The sequence below is a fragment of the Hakea prostrata genome, chromosome 5 (genome assembly GCF_041222555.1).
Source record: "Hakea prostrata isolate BN-2017 chromosome 5, UWA_Hpros_2, whole genome shotgun sequence".
NCBI classification, from domain to species: domain Eukaryota; kingdom Viridiplantae; phylum Streptophyta; class Magnoliopsida; order Proteales; family Proteaceae; genus Hakea; species Hakea prostrata.
In genome coordinates this window covers 48,805,605-48,827,217 of record NC_142604.1, presented here as the reverse complement: position 1 = coordinate 48,827,217, position 21,613 = coordinate 48,805,605, and the positions used below count along the sequence as shown (strand labels likewise).

Below are 21,613 nucleotides of genomic sequence, written 5' to 3'. Positions count from 1 at the left end.
AATGAAGATAGCTTATAGCTGTAACCACATTGGTTACAAGTTTCATTGTGTGCATGATATGGAGCAGAAAAATTGGTTTGATATATTATTCTGAGTTCTCTTATTCATGTCAAATTTCCCATTTCAACGTGATAGGAGTTCTACAGGGTGGGGTATATGGATCAAAAAAGTGTTCAAAATGACAAGATGCGAGCTATCAAGTCCTCTAGAGCTTCATAGGAAGAACCTCCTTTCTTGACAGAAGCTTCTGCCTTCTCTTTCAAACACGCAGCCCTCTCTCTCATTTCCTGCCCTTCTTTTCCAGCCATTAGTTTTCTTATGTTTCTCTCAATCTCCCTTCTCTCCAACTTATTCTCATGTTGCAACCCCACCCTCCATCCATCGCTCACGATCCTTGCGTTAGTCATCTGGTCTCCAAAACGAGGTGAACAGAGCATTGGTATCCCTTCACATATACTCTCCAACGTTGAGTTCCAACCATTGTGGGTCCAAAACCCTCCCACTGCAGGATGAGCTAGCACATCTTGTTGGGGTGCCCATTTGACAATACAACCCTTTCCATCTAACATTTCTAAGAACCCATCAGGCCACAATGGTTCAAATGGTTCTGAGCCATGGACCAAACCAGATCGAACCACCCACAGGAAGGGACACTCACTATTGGCTAGTCCCCAAGCTATCTCCATGAATTCAACTTCATCCATGCGAACTATGCTAGTATGCTACCGAAGCAGACATAGATTACAGAGTTAGGTGCTTGTGTATCTAGCCAGGTGATACAACTATGGTCTTGGGACAATAAACTACTGGAAGAAGCTGTGAAGAGCTTATGGAAAGGGCCTATTCTGAACATCGGAGTTGAAAATTCTTGAGGAAGTGTTGCTAGAGCTGATGATTGTTCAAGGTGATCGAAGGTGTTCCAAATGAGACCAGCAGAAGCCTTGACTTGATCAACCATAATGCCCATCAATTGATAAAAGATCTCTAGGTGATCCAGATAAAATCCAGGTGTAACTGGCGTCTCCATATGAGAATCTGTTGAGAAAAAATAATGCTTAATTTAGAAACAGAAAATAGGTATCTTTTTCTCAAAAGGAGACTTTGTCTGCCTGGGATCATAGCTCATGCATGAACACTAAGGTCTACTCGCTGTATATCCAAATGCATCAATAGGAGTATGATTTCTGCTATATGCACATAAGATCAATACGGCTATGATTTCTGCTCTTCATTATGACATTGATGGATCTTTTTGGAGAGGACCTTTTGTCTTGACACATTCCAAATATTTGCTTTTGAATGGGCTTTTTTCGGTAGAAGGCGTTTAATAAAAAAAACAAAAAATAAAAAAATAAAGAAAAATAAAAAGAAGGTAAAATGCTACGTATGTCTGCCAAAAGCACCTAAATAGCGTACTATTCTCGTTGAGCATGTGCATTTGAATGGTACATCATGGTGCAAAGGCGGAGCCAAGATTTAATATGAAGAAGGGCTAAGTACTGATATTTCACAAAAAAACAAAATAATTTTTTAACCCATTGTTATTATTGTGAAAAAATTTCTCTAATTGGGAGGCCAAATATTGATATTTCACATATGAATAGAAACTTGGGGGAAATGTTCAAAAAATCAGGAATTGGAAGTGGAGTTTTTTTTTTTTTTATTTTTTTTTATTTTTTATTTAAAGACATGGGGTTATATCTTTATCATCTTTGGTTTAAGATTTGTAAATGATAAGTTTTTGAATTTAAATTGAAATTCAAATCCACTATAACTTTCTCTATCCTCAACTAATCTTATCTCCAACTGATCAAGAAGTGTTTGAGTTATGGTTAAAGTATCAATAGGTTGTGGAAGAGTTCTCTCTCAATCATGTTCTCCCTCAAGCAAACTCTAGCTTGGTTTTAATTTCTAAGCCTTTGAGTGCTGTCCATGATCCTCAAGACCTTTTCCTCTCACTATGATGAGTTTGCTTGCTTCATATCTAGCTCTGCCATTGTCATGACTTCTCATCTGATTGCACTTACCAACATCGTCTCTCTCCTTCCTATGAAGCTTCGTTGCAACAACTATCTCCTATGGGAATCGTAGTTTCTTCCCTTACTACATGCATGCCCATGATATTTATGGCTATGTCAATGGAACCAATCTAGCTCCTCCGATGACCATTCTAGATCTCTCCACCACAACACCCACACCAACCTCCATTCCTAACCTTGCATATTCTCAATGGAAAAAGCAAGACCAAATGATCTTATCTTGGAGCATCTCCTCCCTTTTTGAATGTGCTAATTCTCACATTGTTGGTCTCACTACTTCCCATGCTGCCTAAAGTTCTGTTGAACGAATTCATGCCTCCCAATTCCAAGCCCGCATAATGTAACTAGAATACCAGCTCCTCCAAATTCGCAAAAGCCACTCTTCAATGGCCAAATATGTTCAAAATATTAAATCTATTGGTGATTATCTCACTGATGCTGCTCACCCTATTTCTAATGCTAATATTATCCTCGCAATGCTTCGTGGCCTAGGTTATCAATTTGAATCCTTCACCACCTCTATTACCTCCTGACCCTCTTCCCCTTGATGACTTTATAGGCCTCTTACTAAATTAAGAAATCCTCAAAGATCAAACAAGACAATAAGTTGATTTGCCTTCCTCAAAAGTTGATTTATCCACCAAATCACCCCCACCACCCTCTAATCGACACCATGGCCCATCTTATGGTTGTGGTAGAGGAAAAGCTTGAGGTTATTCCAATCGTGATTGGCATGCAACAAATCTTCCGCCTACCCTCCCTACCCCTACAACTGCTTGTCAAATTTGCAACAATACAGTGGTGTAATGTTAGTTTTGCTATGCACCAATTGCCAGTGCATCCAAGCCGAGTTCTTGGATAGAAGCTTTCTTGGAGCTCCCATGGCTTCATTTGATCCCTTTTGACACCTTTACTCAGGTGCCACCGTGGTAGGAAGTTTCGGCGAATTTTGTTGGAGAAATTCGCCTGGTTCGACAACTACCGAATTAAAAACCACCGAAACCGATATTTCCAAAGATTGGCGAGATATCGCTGAACAATTGATTTCTCGTGATATATTGCCAATAGCTCGATTTCTCACGAAATTTTTGTGATTTTTCTTATTTTTTAGTGATTTCTCTTGCGATCCTATAGCAGAATCTTCAAAGTCAACGAACAATACCAATTCTGTCCCAATAATTTAAACCTCAAAAGGCAACGTGCCAAATGTGGTTAGGGATGGGAATCTACATGAAATAGTTTTTGGAAATAATTCAAATTAGGCAGGCATTTTGTAGTATAATCTTCAAGATCAATGGGCAATCTTATTAATGACATTCCAATGATTTAAGCCTCAAAAGGTAATGTGCCAAATGTGGTTAAGGAGGAGAATATGCATAGAAGAATTTATGGAAATAATTGAAATTACAATGGGATTTTGTAGTGGAATCTTCAAGGTCAACGGACAATCTTTTCAATTAAGTCCCAATGATTCAGGCTTTAATAACTAATGCCAAATAGCTAGGAAGGAGAATTTGCATGAAACAATTTATAGGAAATAATTCAATTTGCCAATCCTAGTGTGTTTATTGACAATAAATAGGCTAAAAAAATTTGGGCAAAAAATGACCTAAAATACCCCCCCCCCAAAATGGGGAGGTCAAAATCTGGTGAAATTTTGCCCAAAATTTCGGCAAATTTTTGTCGGTTCACTAGTTTTGCCAGGTGGCAAACTGGCAAAATTTGCTGAAATTTTGCACCTCGGGTGCCACTCACAATGTTACATCAAATATAACACACATGGATACAATAATGCCTTACCATGGTACTGATCAACTTCACATCAGCAATAGCATAGGTTTGCATATAAAAAAAAATTAGGAGTGACCTTTTTTTTTTTTTTTTTTTTTTTCTTTTTTCTTTTTTGCTTTATCCAAAATGCTACATATTCCTTTTGTTACTAAAAGTTGGCCTCTATCACTTCCATCTACCATATGCATCTCCCTTTGTTCGTCTCAACGAATGTGAGTCTCAGGATGTCTAGCATGACCAATTAGGGCATCCATTGAAGAGAAATCTGGACTCTCTCTTTCACGTTTTGGCTTGCACCAACTTTCATCTACTCTACCAGTTTTGTGTGTCCCATGCCAGATGAGAAAATCGCATAAAATATCTTCAAGTTGAATAAATCAAGGCTGTATCTCCATTCTAGTTACCACACTTTGATATTTGAGGCCCTTCCCTGTTGCCATCTACACAGGGTTATAGTTATTATATTTCTTTCTTGGATGATTAAAATAGATTTACATAGCTTTTTCCACTTGTACGTCATTTTGATGCAATATTTTATGTTCAAGCAATTCTATTATTATGTAGTCAATGTTTGTAATTCCAAGATTCAACATTTTCAATGTGATGGTGCCAAGGAATATGAATATTTTGAGTAATTTTTCAAAGAGAGTGGTACATCTCATCAGTACTCATGCCCACACACTTTTGAACAAAATGGGAGAGAGGAACAAAAGCTTGGACATATAGTAGAAACAAGCCTTACACTTATAGCTCGTTTTTTAGTCCCCCTTATTTTCTGATCAGTCGCCTTTGAAACGACTGTTTTCTTAATCAACAGAATGCCCACACAGGTACTAGGGAATAAATCTCTGTTTCGGGTGTTAAATCACAGAGATCTAGATCTTTCATTTTTCAAAATCTTCAAATGTGCATGTTTTCCTTGGTTATGTCCTTATAACAAAAACAAGCTCTAATATTGCTTCAAGCAATGATTTTTCTTGGATACAGCAACTCGCACAAGGGGTATGTATGTTATGATCCAACTTTTGGTCGATCCTACATCTCTAGACATGTAATTTTCGATGAAACCAAAGTTTTTCTTTGCAACTCAACCTCCCAACCACCCTTCCCCCTCTCACTCCAATCCACCATAGTGACAGCTGTTAATCTCATTTCAAATTCAAATTCGAAATTTGAAATCTCTCATCCAAACAAAAATTCCAATCCAAATTCAAAATTTGAAATTTCACACCCCCACATGAACATCTAATGCCAATTCAAATTTTGAACTCTCCCATCCCACTGGAAATTCAAATCATTCAAAATTTGAAACTTCCATAACTCCATCTCAACCTCCCACCCCACCTGAAACCCTAGCACCTAATCCACCTCCGCCATCCAAACAAACTCGACCCGAACCCTACTATGTGCAAACCTGATCCAAAACAGATCATCCCAAACCAATCCCTAAACTTAACTTCCTAGCCACCTCTTCTGAAGCTAATCCTGAAACCGAACCCACCTCATATACCACTGCCAGTAAAGACCCCAAATGGAGGCTTGCTATGAGAGAAGAGTTTGATGCTTTCTTACATAATGGTACTTGGAGTTTAGTTCCTCATCAACCCCACATAAATTTGGTTGGAAACAAATGGCTTTATAGAATCAAAAGAAATAGTGATGGCTCTGTTTCTTGTTATAAGGCTCATTTGGTCGCCAAGGGATTTCATCAGCGTGAAGGAATTGATTATTTTGATACTTTTAGTATCGTTGTCAAACCTACTATCATCTGCCTGATTCTATCTCTAGTAGTTACCTAAGGATGGACTCTTTGCCAATTGGATGCTTGAAAATGCCTTTTAAATGATGAATTAACAGAAATTCACATGGTTCAACCACAGGGTTTCATCGATCTAAAGAGACCTACTTATGTATGTCACCTTTATATAGCTCTATGCAGTTTTATAAATCTCTATGTTGTTTAATAATTCCTATCTAGGATTGTGACACCGTGGTAGTTAATTATCCAAGGGTCACGATTAGAACCAAACTAAAAGTTGAATCTAATAAACCCCTTAAATTAAGTTCAGATACAGAGATGAGACAAAATTGGGAGAAAATTTAGGGATTTATTAGATTCAATTCTTAGTTGGGTTCTAATCGTGACCCTAGGATTATTAACTGTCACGTGTCACAATCTTAGATAAGAATTATAGAGAATTGTAGAGGATGTGAACCCGGACCACCACAAAATACAAGGAAAATACACAAGGGTGTAGCTGAACGGACGTGTGAACATGTTAACTAAACGACTTTAAATTTCCCGTCAAATCTGTTGACTAAATCTAAATTGTCCGATAAAATTCCTATTTTTTCTCATGTTATTTATGTGTTAAGTAAGATAACTTTATATCACGGTTAAGTTTTCAAAAAGAGAAAAGAAAACAATGCTCCTGGTGGTTAGGGTAATGGTTAAATTTCTTCTTCCTCTTCCTTCTCTATCTCTTCCTCTATTACCTCTCCATCTCCATCTCCATCGGCTCTGAAAATTCTTTCATTTGTGTTCATCAAGTTTGGACCCTTTAATTGTAGTAATTCTTTTGCTGTCGTCTTGAAGAAGTGAAAATGAAATACTCTTTCTTGTTTCTAATTCCACCTCGAATGATACAAACAAGAGATTTCCAACCCTGAGGGGTGGCTCAGTTGGCAAAGCCCAACGCTTCCACATAGGAGGTCAAAGTTTGAATCCCCTCAGGGCCAGGGGCGAAGCCCCACCTATATTAATTATATAAAAAGCGCCTTGAGGATGTAGTTGTGGTGCGCGCAAACTGGCCCGGATGAACCTCATTAAAAAAAAAAAAAAAAAAGAGATTTCCACATATTTATGTTAATCGAATCTCCTACAAAAATGAGCCTTTTTCCTCTAAGTCTCTCCAGAAAATCAATTGTATTGAACCTATAGAAGAACTATATTAGAGAAGAAACGAATAAGAAAAAAGTATTGAACCTATAGAAGAACTATACTAGAGAATAAACAAAGGAAGAAGAAAGAGATGTTACAGCCAATGAGAATCGACAACCAATGATATTAGGTTAAACTTAATTAATTCATAAATAATATGAGAGAAAATAGGAATATTATTGGACGATTCAAATTTAATTTAACAAATCTGACTGTGAATATTCAAAGCCATTCAGCTAATCTATTCACAAGTTTGTTCAGCTACATTTTAACCTTAAAATATTACAAACATTTCAAAACATTAGGTGGACCTAAGGCGACTACCCATCTACCTGTCTCTGATCGGAGATGTTTTTTCTTCTTTTCTGGTAATAATCTGATCGGAGATGCGATTGATTACTACTAACGACGATATAGATTGAGTTTCAGGATCTAGCAGGCGATTGAGTACTAAATAACCAAGAGATCTACAAGTGGGCTTAGAGAATTAAAACAATTAATATAAAATTGATATTCTTAAAGAGGGTTAGTTTAGGTGCAAACCTGGTTTGGAGAGAGACGTTTTCTGTCTTGATGCTGAAGAAGCAGTGAAAGAAAGAAAAGATTCAATACTGCTTGTTCGTAAGGTAAGCCTAGGAAGCTTAAGACTGTCGGCAACATCTTGGGTGAAGTACATGATTGCATCAGAGATGAGACATGGAATGGGCTCTGCTTTTTCATCTGCTGCTGCAGATGATAACAGTCGGAGCAAGCAATCCCGAAGTGGAACTACACAGGTGTCGTTGATTCGTGAGAGAGTTACCAATGAAGCTTGGGCATCTGGGATTCCGTCTTGTATAGGAATGAAGGTGAAGTTTGGGTATTTGGAGGAGTTTGGAGAGTTGAACGCAGTGTGGACGATGGTAATGGAGAAGCCCTTACAGTGGAGAATGGAAGCTAACTGAAGCATAGGGTTTATATGACCCTGCAAAGGACATGGGAATAGCACCAATCGAACTCTTCTCCTCTTCTCCTCCTCCATATCTTTCAGTCTTTCCTGAGAAATCACCTGATATATAAACCTTTTGCTGAGTTCTGCATCTGGTTATTCCTGAATGCTGCTAGACTCCAACACTGCCAACGTTAACACTTGAGAATCATATTCCTTTCCCAAAACAAAGCATATTCTTGGGATTTTGCTTGGGAGCAGTGTCTATGTGGCACTGCTCCCAGCAGCTGACGCTCAAGATTGAAAGTTAAGTGTTAGATTAAATATCAACCATAGATTTAAGGCACATGCAAGAAAAAAAAAATATTAAGTGGGAACAATGCCGGTTTTTAGCCTCTAACTCGAACCACATTCGGTTCATTTGAAACCATGCGAACCAAGCTACTCAGAAATCTTCTTTTCATACCCCTCTTCTTTGGCTTGAAATCTCTGACAAGTTCTTCACCTCAGTGTTGGCTTCTAAAAAACAGAGTCGCCGGAAAAATTTCAAACCACAACCGTTTGATTGCACTCAAGAGATCTCGTTTTTTTGAGGCATTCTGTCGAACAATTGTTTTGCGGTATCCATCAACCCACATCTCGCATAGCCGGTGATCATGGCGTTCCATGAGTAAACGCCGATTCCCGATCCCTCCATGATTGAATCGAAACAAGCAAAAGAAGAAAAAGAGGAGCGGTGATCATGGCGTTCCATGAGTAAACGCCGTGGAAGACTCCCGTCCCTCCATGATCAAATCGAAACAAGAAAAAGAAGAAAAAGAGGAGCGGTGATCATTGCGTTCCATGAGTAAATGCCAGGGAAGAATCTCAATCCCTCCATGATCGAATCGATGCCAAGAAAAAGAAGAAAAAGAGGAGCAGATAGAAGAATCCGATTACAACTCTCGCACATACCCCCATACATGCTTTTTGAAGATGTTTTGAAGACGGATCTCAGAAGATATATATCTATATTATATATTAACATCTCGTTGGTTTTGGAGTTGTTACGGCTTCGAGTCTCTCGTTTTTTGAGCAACCGATTCGAAGGTTTCGTCTTCGTAGGGTTCCAATGTTTCTATCCTGCATTTTATCAAACAAGCTCTGCGCGGTCTCTATATCCCCAATTTTGAAGTACCCAACAATCATCGCGTTCCAAAGACCCTCATCAAGCATCAAAGAGCCTTAAGAACACAATCGAAGGATTCATACATCACAATCCCAGATTCATACATTTCTTGTTTATATAATGCATTTTCCTTCAAGATCCATACGATTCACCATGGACTTGATCTCCGATGGCTCTATTTCATCTTTGATCTTGAAGAGGACGTTGTGTTCGATGATTAGTGCTGACATTGTCGCCGGAGAAGTTGAAGATGATGACCGTAAAGCTTGAGACATGGAGGTGTTAAAGTTGAAGTTAAAGTTGAACCTGAGAGAGTGCAGAAGGAGAAGAATGAGGTTTTTGTTGATAACTAAAGATTTCTAAATCCAAACTAACAAGAGGTAAAAAAGGAAAAGAAAAAAACAGCCGGAAACAGTCGTCGGTGGAGGATTCCAAAGAAGAGGGGTATGAAAAGAAGATTTCAGAGTCGCTTGGTTCGCATAGTTTCAAATGAACCGAATGTGGTTCGAGTTAGAAGCTAAAAAACCGGCATTGTTTCCACTTAATATTTTTTTTCTACATGTGCCTTAAATCTATGGTTGGTATTTAATCTAGCACTTAACTTTCAATCTTGAGCGTCATTGGGGGAGCAATGCCATAGGCACTTTATTTATTCTTGGGCACGATTTCAGTGCTGAGATCGAGATCTCAATGTCTATTTCTTAAACATACCTCGTGAAAATAGATGGTTGAAATCGAGCATTTATTGCTGCACCCAATCAATTTCCTATATGCTTCCAGCGACAGTTTTTCTTTTATTTCTTCAAGAGAAAATTACTTGCAAGTGTTAGCCATATAATATATATTAAAATTCAACGTCATGATAAAATATTTTCACTAAGTGGGGTTGGTTGGTCTTACCACTAAAACAACATTTATTGGACAATAGAAAATCATTAATTTTTTGGGTACAATGACACTTTTTATAATTAAGGAAATTGAGAATGGGAATATGCACAAATCATTATTTGCACTTAAGTCTTTGGATCATTATTTAGATTCACCTGATTAATTTTTGAATATGTTGCAAGCAACAAATGGTAATGCGGCAAGTTGAGCTACCACAAATAAAAATCATGTCTAACCATCTTAGTTTAAAATTAAAAAATAAAATAAAGAATAAAGAATAAAAAGAGACACATAGTTAACCCTGAGTGGTGGTTCAGTTTGATAAAAGACCAATACTTCTATGTAAGATGTTTGAGTTCGAATCCCTCTGGAGAATTTAGGACATCTAATAATTTCTTTGAGGTTCACTTTACAAAAGAATAAAAATAAAAAAGAAATGCTTTCGTTTTATGATTGCTTATGGCAAATCCAACTCCCAACATATATAGCAATGGCACCAACATTTGTATGCTAGTTGGTAAAATCAACGCTTCATGATTATGAGGTCAAGGGTTCAAAATTCCTTCGAGTTCAAAGAGGCTCTGCCATAAGTGTAAACTAGTCCAAGTGAGAGAGAGAGAAATAAAAAATAAAATAAAATAAAATAAAAAATCTATGCCCTTATATACCCTAGCAAAGGATTTAATGGTAAGCAACTTGGTCCGCTTAAGCAAAGTTCCGGTATCAAATCCTTATGTATGCAAAAAATTCCCGCTGGGAGACTCACCCACCATAGCCAAGTGTGCGACGCGGGTCTAACACCGGTTTATACGGGGGCCCAAACCAAAAAGTAAAAAAAAAATTTAAAATTAAAATTTAAAAATTAAAAAAATTAAATAAAATAAATTAAATGGTGAGTTTATGATATTATCCTTTTTTTGCCAAAAGTTTATGATATTATCTGCAAGAGCTAGCACTTGCTCTCAGCATGTTAAAGTTGTCTAGCTGGAAATGTGACATGTTTTCATCATTATGATAGTATCGTGAATGATTACCTCAAAACATGATCCTAAATACTTTCAACGAGAAAGAAAAATATTGTTGAGAAAAACAAGACCGAATGCTCCCACTCCAGGATGAGCCAATACATCTTGTTGGGGTGCCCATTTAACAATACAATCCCTTCCTTCGACCATTTCCAAGAACCCATAAGGCCACAATGGTTCAACTATTCTACGCAATGGACTAAACTTGGTCGAGCCACCCACAAGAAAGGGACACTTGCTATTGGCTACATTGAGACATGTATGTAGTGACACATGTTTGTAAAGCTTAAAACACTTACAAGGACTACATATATAGTGTTATTATAGTAATCCCCTTGATGAGTTGCTAAATTAGCATAATTTTCAAAACGCATCTGGAGCGCAGTGTTTGGGAATATATCAAATTTTACCATTTTTGTAGCATTAGCCAATTCCAAAATAATGGTGAATTCTTCAAGAGGCCATATGAGTTTTGAAGCCCATGGTAATAGATCAGCTATTTTTTGATTGTTTGTCCATATCTCTTCCATTATCCGCCCACAGTTTGCAGCTTTTGTCATTCCTAGCTGAAATCCACCAATCATAGTCTCCACAACACCTTTCGCCTTCATCTTTCCAAAATTGACATATTGTATATGTCTGTCTTTGTATACTCTCACGCTCCATCCTACGGACCCTAGTTGTTGGTTAGGAACCCCTGCACACATTGTATATACTGTGTGGAAATTGCATCTCACTTTATAGGCTGCGGCAAGCTCCACGGTCCTACTTTGACCACTTATTCAATTCCTTCTTGTTGTAATTTTATTTTTTATGTTGTGCTTTTGACAGCTCGTTATTTGTTATGAGTCAATGGTAAAGTTTTGCTCCTCCTTCTATGCACGTTATCGTTTTAACTGGAAATGATACATCATTTCTTATGGACTTTATTGGGAAGTTGGAGCACCGTTTGCAACGAAAGATTTGGATCTGTTGCCCTATTTTCTGGGTATAGAAGTGTCATCTACAAGGTCTGTTGTAAACAGTACCAGTGCACCTGCTTTGGAAAGAACACCTTTCTGTGTTGAAACTAAAAGAAGTAGCAACACAAAGAAGGGATTCAGCGCTGCTGGTTGCTAATGCAGCCCTAGGAAGCCTAAGATTGTCGGCGACATCTTGGGTGAATTACATCATTGCATCGGAGATGGGACAAGGAATGGGCTCTCCTTCTTCATCTGCTGCTGTTGTTGCTACTACAGATGATAACAGTCGAAGCAAGCAATCCCGAAGTGAAACTGCAAAGGTGTTGTTGATTTTTAAGAGATAGACAATGAAGCTTGGGCATCTTCTGGTCTGCCGTCTTGTATGGGAATGAAGGTGAAGTGTGGGTATTTGAAGGAGTTGCGAGAGTTGAAGGTATTGTGGACAATGGTGATGGAGAAGCCGTTAGAGTGGAGAATGGAAGCCAATAACTGAAGCATAAGGTTTATATGACCCTGTTATTCCCAGATTGACACTGAGAGGGGGGTGAATCGTCTTCAAAATTCACCACAATGTGGTTGGGCTACCGCAGGTGTACCACCACTCCATCAAGGCACTCCAATATGTGCACAAGAACTAATAAAACGCAATGCCCGGTTTCGTGGTCGGCCAATTGCCTACATCCCGGATAATCCCACCTGGTTTCGTTTACTCTCCTCTTGTTTTTGCCGCTCCCCGCCATCCGCTTGTCTTCTCGCGCACCCCCCACCCCTGCGCTCCAACTTGCTGGTCTTTTTGGCTCGTCCGCCCATCCCGTTGTCTATGCAATTCGCAGGCCCCCCCACCCCTGCAGCTCCCTTGCTGGTCCTGTCCTATTCGTTCCCCAATTACATTCTGGATAGTTCTTCATCACCAACATAACCTCGAAATATAGCAATCACTTGTGTCGGGTTACCTCACTTGTGTGTGCTGGTCTCTTGTTTCTCTTTTTCACCAACTCTTTTTTTTTTTTTTCAATCTTTTTCAGTTTTCTCTCTTTTAAAGCTATACAACCATGTTCCCTTCTTTCTTCTCGGCTTCTCTTTCTTCTCTTCACTTTCTTTCTTGTTCGCAAAGACTTCTTATTCCCAAGCTCCCGATCTCCATAGCCAACCACGCTTCCGTTCGCCTCCATGCTTTCCCGCTCCTCCGTCTCTCTTTGCTGGGTTTGCTCTCCTTTATGATTTTTCTCGGTTTGAATCACTCGTGTTCCTATCCGCTTAACAGGTGTTTCCGCACAATCGGCTAACTTCTAGATCTCCATGAACAATCCCCCGTTGGTTTGAGTCGGTCGTGGCTCTCCTCCTCGGCTCAATCGCACTGTGCATCCGTGGGGTTGATCAACTGGCTCGGTTTGGTCAACTCAGTTCCTATTTGCTTACAGGGTGTTTTGCGTCCAATCGGACTACTTGGTCTCCAATGACAATCCCCCGTTGGTTTGAAGATCAAGAGTCGTGGCTCGCCTCTCGGCTCAATCGCACTGGTGCCATCCGGGGGTTGTCCTGGACGAGCCCTCCGGGTTCTTGAGTTTTCTTTATTTGTTGGATTCTTTCTCTCGCCTTTTGTGTGTTGCTGTCCATATCAACCCACTTGTTGCCAACAATGCAACACCTTCATTTTGGCCATGGACACAATCTCCCCTTTGGTTGTTGGCCTCACCTCCTTTTCTCTTTTCTTTGACATTCCCCCTTTGGTATCCAAGACCGTTTATTGGGTGACCTCAACACTCAAGATCTCATCTGTCCTTATCTCTTCCCCAAGTAGGTAATGGTAGTCCCCGCACTTGTTTTCACTGCTTGTCCTTTAGTTCTGTCTGGGTGGATGATGTGGTAGCTTCTTACTACTCTTTTGTTCTCCTTCAGTTCGTCTTACCTTCCAACTTCTTCTCGTTCTTCACACTCTATCCTTGAGAGCGCGTGTGGTCATTTATACTGCTCCAATTCACTTTGTGCGTCACTCCTTGTTTTGTCTCGGTTTTCGTTGATTCTTCATTTCTCTATTTTCTTCCTTTCCTTTTTGAGTCGCAGGCGGTACAACTCACCAACATAATCAATTTCACCTTCGGTGTCTTCATTATCTCGCTTTTCTTTGTTTGGTGATTCATCATCTTCATAGCCATAAATAACCTCATCGGTTGGTCTTGTTTTCATCCGATTCTTCTTCGGGGTAGCTTCATTTCTCTCTCCTATTCATCTTCCTCTTCATCTATGTTTCCTCTCTTGGACATTTGAGGCAAAGTGTCCTATTCCACCCACCGAACACTTAAGGTGCTTTCCCTTGTGTTTCCTGTTCCTTTCTTAACTTTCTAGCTGTGCTATAAGTTCATCATCATAGTCTTCGTTATTTTCTTCTTTGCCCTTAGCTTCTTCATTGCTTTGATGTTTCCTTCTCCGTGACTTTCCCTTTCGTTCTCATCTCATGGTTTTGTGTTCCATGTCTTCATCAGGTGTTGTTCCAGTCTTTGGCTTCTTCTGGCCGAGACTTTGGAGTCATTTTGGGAGCGGTTTTCTCGCATTCCGTTTTCAATTTTTCTCCACTCCTCGTGGGTTCCCTCATTCTTTGACCTGTGTTGTCTGTCTTTTCTTCCTCTTAGCTTTCTTGTGCTCAGTTTGCGCTTTGGCTTTCTCTTTGTGTCCCCTTCATGTGCTTATCCCGTCTCGCTTTTGTCGTTCCCTTCTTTAGCCTGCTTCTTTTTCGTCCGCATGTGCTTTCGCCCGGTTGTGTCATGCCATTTTTGCCTCATTGTCTTGCGGGCTCTGTTCCTCATGCCTTATCCGCCTCATCTCCCTGGTCCGTGTATTCGCTTCTTCTTTTCCAACATTCCCGTCCATCAAAATAGGACTTTTCCGTCTTTGGCTGCCTTCCTTGTGGCCTTCTTACAACTCTCCGTTAATCCGTGGTTCCTTCTCTTCACGGCTTGGCTCGTCCTTGTTTTCCCTTGCCCGGGGGGGTGAATCGGTGTCTTCAATTCACCACTGTGGTTGGGTCTCCGCGTGTCCACCCTCGCTCGGCCTCCACAGGTTTGCTCGGTTTGAATCACTCGGTCCTATCGCTACGGGTGTTTTACGTCAATCGGACTAACTTCTAGATCTCCAATGACAATCCCACCGTTGGTTTGAGTCGGTCGTGAGCTCTCCTCCAAATCGCTCAATCGGCCTGGATGCCTCCGTGGGGTTGTCCTGGCTCGGTTTGGTCCTCGGTTCCTATCTAGCTTACGGGTGTTTTGTGTCCTCGGACTCTTAGATATCTCCATGACTCCCCCGTTGGTTTGAGTCAGGTCGTGGCTCTCCTCCTCGGCTCAATCGGCCTGGTGCCATCCGTGGGGTTGTCAACTGCGGCCCTCAACGGGTTCTTGGTTTTCTTTTTTGTTGGATTCTTTCTCTCGCCTTTTGGTGTTGCTGTACCATTCAACCCACTTGTTGCCCTGCAACTCTTCATTTAGGCCTCGACCGCCCTTTAATGGGGACGGAAACAGCACCAACCGAACTCTTCTCTTCTCCTCTTCTCCTCTTCTCTTCCATTTTGCTCTTTCAATCTTTCCTAGGAAATCACAATTTATCCATCATTTCTCGACACTTTATTGGAAAAAGTAGATGGTTGAATAGAACGTACGTAACACGGATGAGGGACCTCAAATTTTTCTGATCTACTCCATTGCTAGTTGGTCTGTTTGTTCTACTTTTTATGGTTTTTTGGAAATTTTTAATGAAAAGGTTTGGAAAAATCTCAGGCTGCTTGTCTGCAGAGGTGGGGTGGAAAAAATAAATATGTGGGTCCCATGTGTAGTGGGGAGAGGGAGAAGGAAAGAAAATGAAAGGATTTTGTTGAAAAGTTATAGGGTGGGTCCCACTTTTTACTTTTCCCAACTTTCCCACAAAGTCCCACCAATTGTGGGGTTTTAAAATGGCTGGGGTGGGAACATCAGCCAAATTTCGATTCAAGAAAACTTGTCTCCCACTTTTCACCCCAAGCAACCAAACAATCTACAATTTTGGGATTTAAAGGAAAAGTAAAAAATCTCCGTCAGAATTTTCCCACCCTTTTTTTCCCACCCCACCTCTATTCCAGCAAACAAACGCAGCCTCAATTTGTTGAGTTTGGCTCCCTAAGCACCTTTTATAAATTAAAATGCCTAATCTATCATTCTCATCTTTGTTTTTCCACAACTCCCATCCAGCCTTCTTCCAAGTTACAAATATGTATAATGTCTGTGAAGCTGAGTCTCTTACAAAATTATAGTATGGTAGAAAGAAAGCTCCTTCACATGTGAAATTTTTTTTGGTGTTCCTACACCCAAATGGAATAGAACCCAAAATAATTATATTGAAAAAGTGAAAATTTATATAGATAAAACTGGTCATTTCATGTACATTTGTATTTGACTGTAGAGGCACTTTGAAACTACATGACAGATTGGCAGTCACTCACTTTTCTGTTAGAACTATTAATTAGCTAAAAAAATGACAAATATACCTTAAGTTATGTTATTTTATATATTATAATGTTAAATGGCAAACATAGGAAGAAAAAGAAATTCATGGAAAAAGAAAGAAGATAAAATTTAGGATTTTATTTTACTAGGGGCAACATTTATATAAAATTACAACAAGTTAATGGCATTATAAGAATTGTGGATTTATCTAATAATAACTTAACGGAATTTGCTAAGGGAGTGTAGTAACGTGTAAATTTAAGACATTTTGGGGGTCATTTTTTTTAGTGTTAAAGCTTTAGTTACTAGTTTTACTTTGGACTTTGTTTTCCTTGTAAAAGTAGAACAACAATGGTAACATACAGTGCAACCTAAGGGGTATTTTTATGTAATTGTACGTGTAGAGTCTATAGACTCCTTAAGAACCTAAGATGTCTAGTTTTTCCTTTACTAACTGGTGAAATAGTGGGTAGCTATATGTTTAGAGATCGTAATGGATCTGTGATTATGGCATTGTGTTGGTTCTTGTTAGCTAGCCAACAGGGGCGGACCCACTAAGGGGCCGGGATGGCCCTCCCCGAATAGATTTTTTCAAATTGTCTTAATTTTTTATTTATATAATTCTTTATTTTTCGTTTTCTCTTCTTACATGGACCTTTTCCCCCCCCAATTTGGAAATTGGTAAAATAATGGATAAATGTCTCATCTAATAACTCTCTTCCTTTTTCTCTCCTCTTCTCTCTCCTGTTTCTCTTTATTCTCTCCTCTTCATAAATATGGGTTAAATTTTGAAAAAACTCTTATTATATATTTAAAGTATTTATAATTAAAACTCATCATCCCTTTTACTCTCTTCTCCTCCTCCCTTCTTCCTTTTATCCTTGTTTCTTTCTTTTTTCCCTTCTTGCGTGGGGTTGGATCTCATTGGGTCCTCTCTTTTTTTTCTTTGTTTTTTTTTTCTTTTCTTTTTTGTTTTTTTTTTGTTTTTTTTTCGTTGTTTTTTGTGATGTATTTGGTCGTTTTGCTTTCTTAACGCGTGCCAAGCCTCTCCCATACAAGATGAGGCTTTTGCAATTTGATATGCTATAAATTATGCAATTTATTTAGTTTTTTCCTTTTTCTCTTTTTTTGGGGTAAATTTAATTTGGGGAATGAACAAATTTTCAAACATACAAAAATGAAATTGCAAACAATTGAGAGATGAAGATCTTAGCAAACCGAAGAGCTTGAGTTGCAACCGAATGAACCACCGACGTGGGTGAGCACACCGAGCGCTTAAGGTAATTGATGCACCCTACTACCAGGGTCTTCGCACCACCACCTCCAAGATAAACAACCTCCAACTGGTGAGGAGCTCGCCCTTCAAGGGCCAGCTGGCCAACCTTAGCAAATTCAAAGAAAGAAATTCTTGTAACACAAATAATGTGAGGTGAGGGGCTCTCAGCCCCACTGCAAGGAAATGTTGGGTTTATATGGCCCAAACCTCCCTTCCCCCTGTTCTAAGGCATGTTGGTTTAATCCTTCTCCTCACCCCCTCTGGTTGGCCTGAATGTCTGGTTGTGGTTGTGGCCAGGTTGTGGTAATTCACCCTTCAGCCCCACCACCCCCGTCGCCTTGCCTGCCTGTCGCCTCTCCGGTCCGGGGCCTCTTTACTCTGGTGCCTCATTCCACCCTTCCTCGGTCCCCCCCTTTTGTGTCTATTTTGCTTTTGTTTTATCCTAACAATTTAGCATTCATTCCAAAGCAGAAGACACTGAATCCAAACAAGCAATCTAAATCTAGGAAGTGGACAGTGGCCAAACAATCCGGTTATTTCTTATGAGCATGAACATGTTGCCGTTGAATTATATTATAAAAATTGATTGTTGTCATTGAAAACTCGATACAAAACCAGCTCCTCCATTAGAAGTAGTTTCCATCATTTTCCATCCTACAAATATTCATACCCCTTCTTCTCTATAGGAGCAAAATTCTTTCTTTTATATTCCTAGGGAATGCAAACTCTATTGCCCAGTTTTTTTTTGGATAAAAAATCTCTATTATTGCCGACTCCCCTGATAGAGAAGGCTCTGTCTATCATATGTATAATTCAATAGTTACATTTCATTCCTTGGCTTCAACAAATGTGTTTGATACGTACGAAATCAATGCACACGCTACTACTCTTTAATAAATATCTAATTAAGCCATTAAAATATCATTAAGAAAACAAATTTTGAGTAACCAATACTATTTTATGTCCTCGTTGACAAAAGAACATATTAAGCCAAAGATTATAAACCAATGGACTATGTATCATGAATTTCTCATCATGAGATTATTTTTCAGCATATATGCTATTATTGGAGCAACAAACATTAGGGTTATCATCAAATGATTGCTTAATTAACAATTACCAACACTTATTAGTGAAAAGATCATGAGTTTGACTCTCCTAAATGATTATATATATGTAGTCCCGACTCCCCTAATATAAAACTACACGTTCCTCCCGGAAAACAAAAAAAGCACTTGTTATGATCCTAGAGCCTTGAGTTGGGCGGAGTTACATGGGGCCAAGGGGCCATGCACCGCCCCCCCCCCCTAATTTTTAATTTTTTAAAATTTTTTTTCCTTTTTCAATTACTAAAAATTTACTAGTTGTCCTCTTTAATGTATGAAATATCAACACTTGCAACCCTCTTCCCCATCTTTTTGAATTTTTCTCAAACTCTTCTCTAAAACGTTGAAATTTCCTCATTACACTTTTTTTATGTGTGAAATATTAATATTAAACCTCCGTTTAGAGAAAATTTTAATGATTAATATAATTGGTAGAATAACTCATTATGATTTGAGTGAAATATTAGTACTTAATATTTGGTCATTTTCAATGTAAAATCCTGATTTTGTCCCTAGCCCAATAGACGTGCTTTGGAGAGAAGAACGAACTCTTCAGAAAATGTCAGGGTCAAGGTGCATAATTGAATCGGAAATAAGACACGGAAGGGGTTCTGCTTCTTCATCCGCTGCTGGAGGTGATAACGATCCAGACAAAACAATCCGAAAGTGGAACTGCCCGCCAGACGACGCGTGGAAATTCGTCAAGAAATTGTGAGCCGTTGGATGCGTATCTACTTACAGCTCGTAACCGAATAACTGCCTTGAAAGTTGAAAGTAAGATTTACTGGGGCCCACCTAACCGTTTCTCTTGTAGCAGGAGAGTCAACATTTCCTCCTCAAGAGTCCCTCTTTCACCCTATTTGAAGAACGGAAGTGTGACATTTTGCATGACTGTGTTCTCTTCTGGATCAACATATCGATCTTTACAGAAAGAAAGAAAGAAAGAAAGAATAGAGAAGAGATAATCTTCACTTCAACCCTGAAGTTACATATCGATCTTTCTGTGTTTTCAGTTTTAGCAATCCAGCAGCAAGAATGCAAGAAAATAAGATCCACATAGTGGAGATCAGTGAGGAGTCAGAGAATGATAACATTCCGTCAACAGGATATCGGCGTTATACTGTGGAGTTGCTCCCGTCTCCTGATGTGCAGATGCCCCAGTCTCCTGATGTGCCAGCAGCAAGAATGAAAGAAAATACGATCCACATAGAGGACATCAGTAAGGAAACGTCAGCGAATGCTTACATTCCGAATACAGCACATTGTTGTCATGTGGAGTTGCCCCTGTCTCCTGGTGAGCGGATACCCAGGTCTTATGATGTGCAGAGCCCCCTGCCTTCTTATGTGCAGCGCCCGTATTCTTATGTGGTGAGACCTGGAGCCCCGCACCTTGAAGATATTACGAGTGCAACTAATCTTTCATCGACGAAGGTAAATGCTACGAGTGAATCTGATCTTTCATCGCGGGAGATATATACAGGCGCAGGCTTTGTTTTACCCAATGAAGTTGGTCCTGTTCATACGAATGCGCAGCAACTTCTTGATTCTGTTTTACCCGATGTAGTTGTTTCTGTTCATACGAATGGGCAGCAACTTCTTGATCCTGAACCTGACAGGGAAGAAGGGTGTTGTTCCCCTGACTGTTATATGATTTGTATCACCTGGTCTCTTCCTGTAATCATTATTCAGTTGGTCCTGTTCCTTCTCGTTTCTTTGATTCTTTACAATGTCAGTAAACATCAGAAGCCTGTTATCACAATGGAGGTACAAAATCTAAAAATTGTCTTTTATTCTATGTTTCTTTGTCCCTTCTTGGGTTCATCAAATCTAGCGAAGACTATTTCTCTGAAATGGGCTATATTTGGATGATTTTGCAGAGCATTACATTCCACCACTTCTCCGTTTCAGACGGTTCTGATTTCCCAGGACTTGAAACCTATTTGGTCTCCGTGAACTCCACTGTTAAGTTCACATACCGCAACACTGCAACATTTTTCCGGGTTAAAGTAACAATGTCAAAACCCCTGAATCTGAATTTCTTGGAGCTCAAGCTTGTCACTGGAAACGTAAGCTACAAAATTCTTTTAAATCAAATCAATTATATGCAGAATTCCATCTGGGTTCGTCACTCTTTATTCTGATTTTCTGTTTTCTTTTTTCTGTTCTTTTTTTGACTTTTGGGGTCAAATGGATATTACAGATGAAGGATTTTTATCAATCAAAGAAAAGCCAGAGAACGGTGGAAGTGGAGGTGTCTGGAAACCAGAATATTCCAATGTATGGTCCTGCAGCGAGTTTCATTAGTTATGGAGGAATGTGGGTGCCTCTGAACCTCGATTTCGCCATCCATTCAAGAGGTTACGTTCTGGGTTCGCTAGTTGAACGTCAATTCGACATGAACATCTACTGCTCAGTCATCTTTGAACCCAAGAAGCTCGAAGTTCCTCTGTCGCTAGACGATTGTACATTCAAACAAAACTTGTTTCCAGAATCTCAGAAGAACAACACTGGTCTAGCTCCCTTGTAAATCAGAAAACGAAAAGTTTAGAGAGGGGAGAGAAAGGGAGAGGAATTTTGTATTCATTAATTGATTAAATTATCTTCGTTAGTACTGATTTGCAGTTCTTTTTAATCTTTGAATGGTTAGAAACTCTGCTACAGAAGACATCAAACGTGTCCCTGTGCCTAACACCCTTAGTTTTAAACATAAAAACACACACTTAAACCCTATCTGTTTATTTTATCTTCAAAAATTTACCCTATTATTTATTTTATATTCATAAATTTATAGAGAAAATTACGTTTATACCCCTATATTCACAAATAGAATTACGTTTAACACTCCCGAAATTAATTCTATTACAAACGTCCCCTTTTCTTACACCCAAAGTTTTAAACATTAAAGTACACACTTTTAAACCCTATTGATTATTGAATCTAAATCCAAGTTTATTAAAAATAGTTAGTCAATTTCTAGGTGAACAGACTTTTTTCTAAGAGACTTTCAGTTAACTACAAAA

The 21,613-nt window shown here is 39.2% G+C and overlaps 1 pseudogene across 1 annotated transcript; it reads right to left on the bottom strand.

The window, feature by feature from the left end:
* Nucleotides 1–72: 72 nt before the first annotated feature.
* On the bottom strand, nt 73–7,937 carry LOC149016300 (UDP-glycosyltransferase 76B1-like; annotated as a pseudogene). The gene is made up of 2 exons (XR_016173711.1): nt 7,315–7,937; nt 73–1,035 (listed from the first exon to the last, which is right to left on the bottom strand). The product of XR_016173711.1 is annotated as a UDP-glycosyltransferase 76B1-like (transcript).
* Between the last annotated feature and the right edge of the window lie 13,676 nt (nt 7,938–21,613).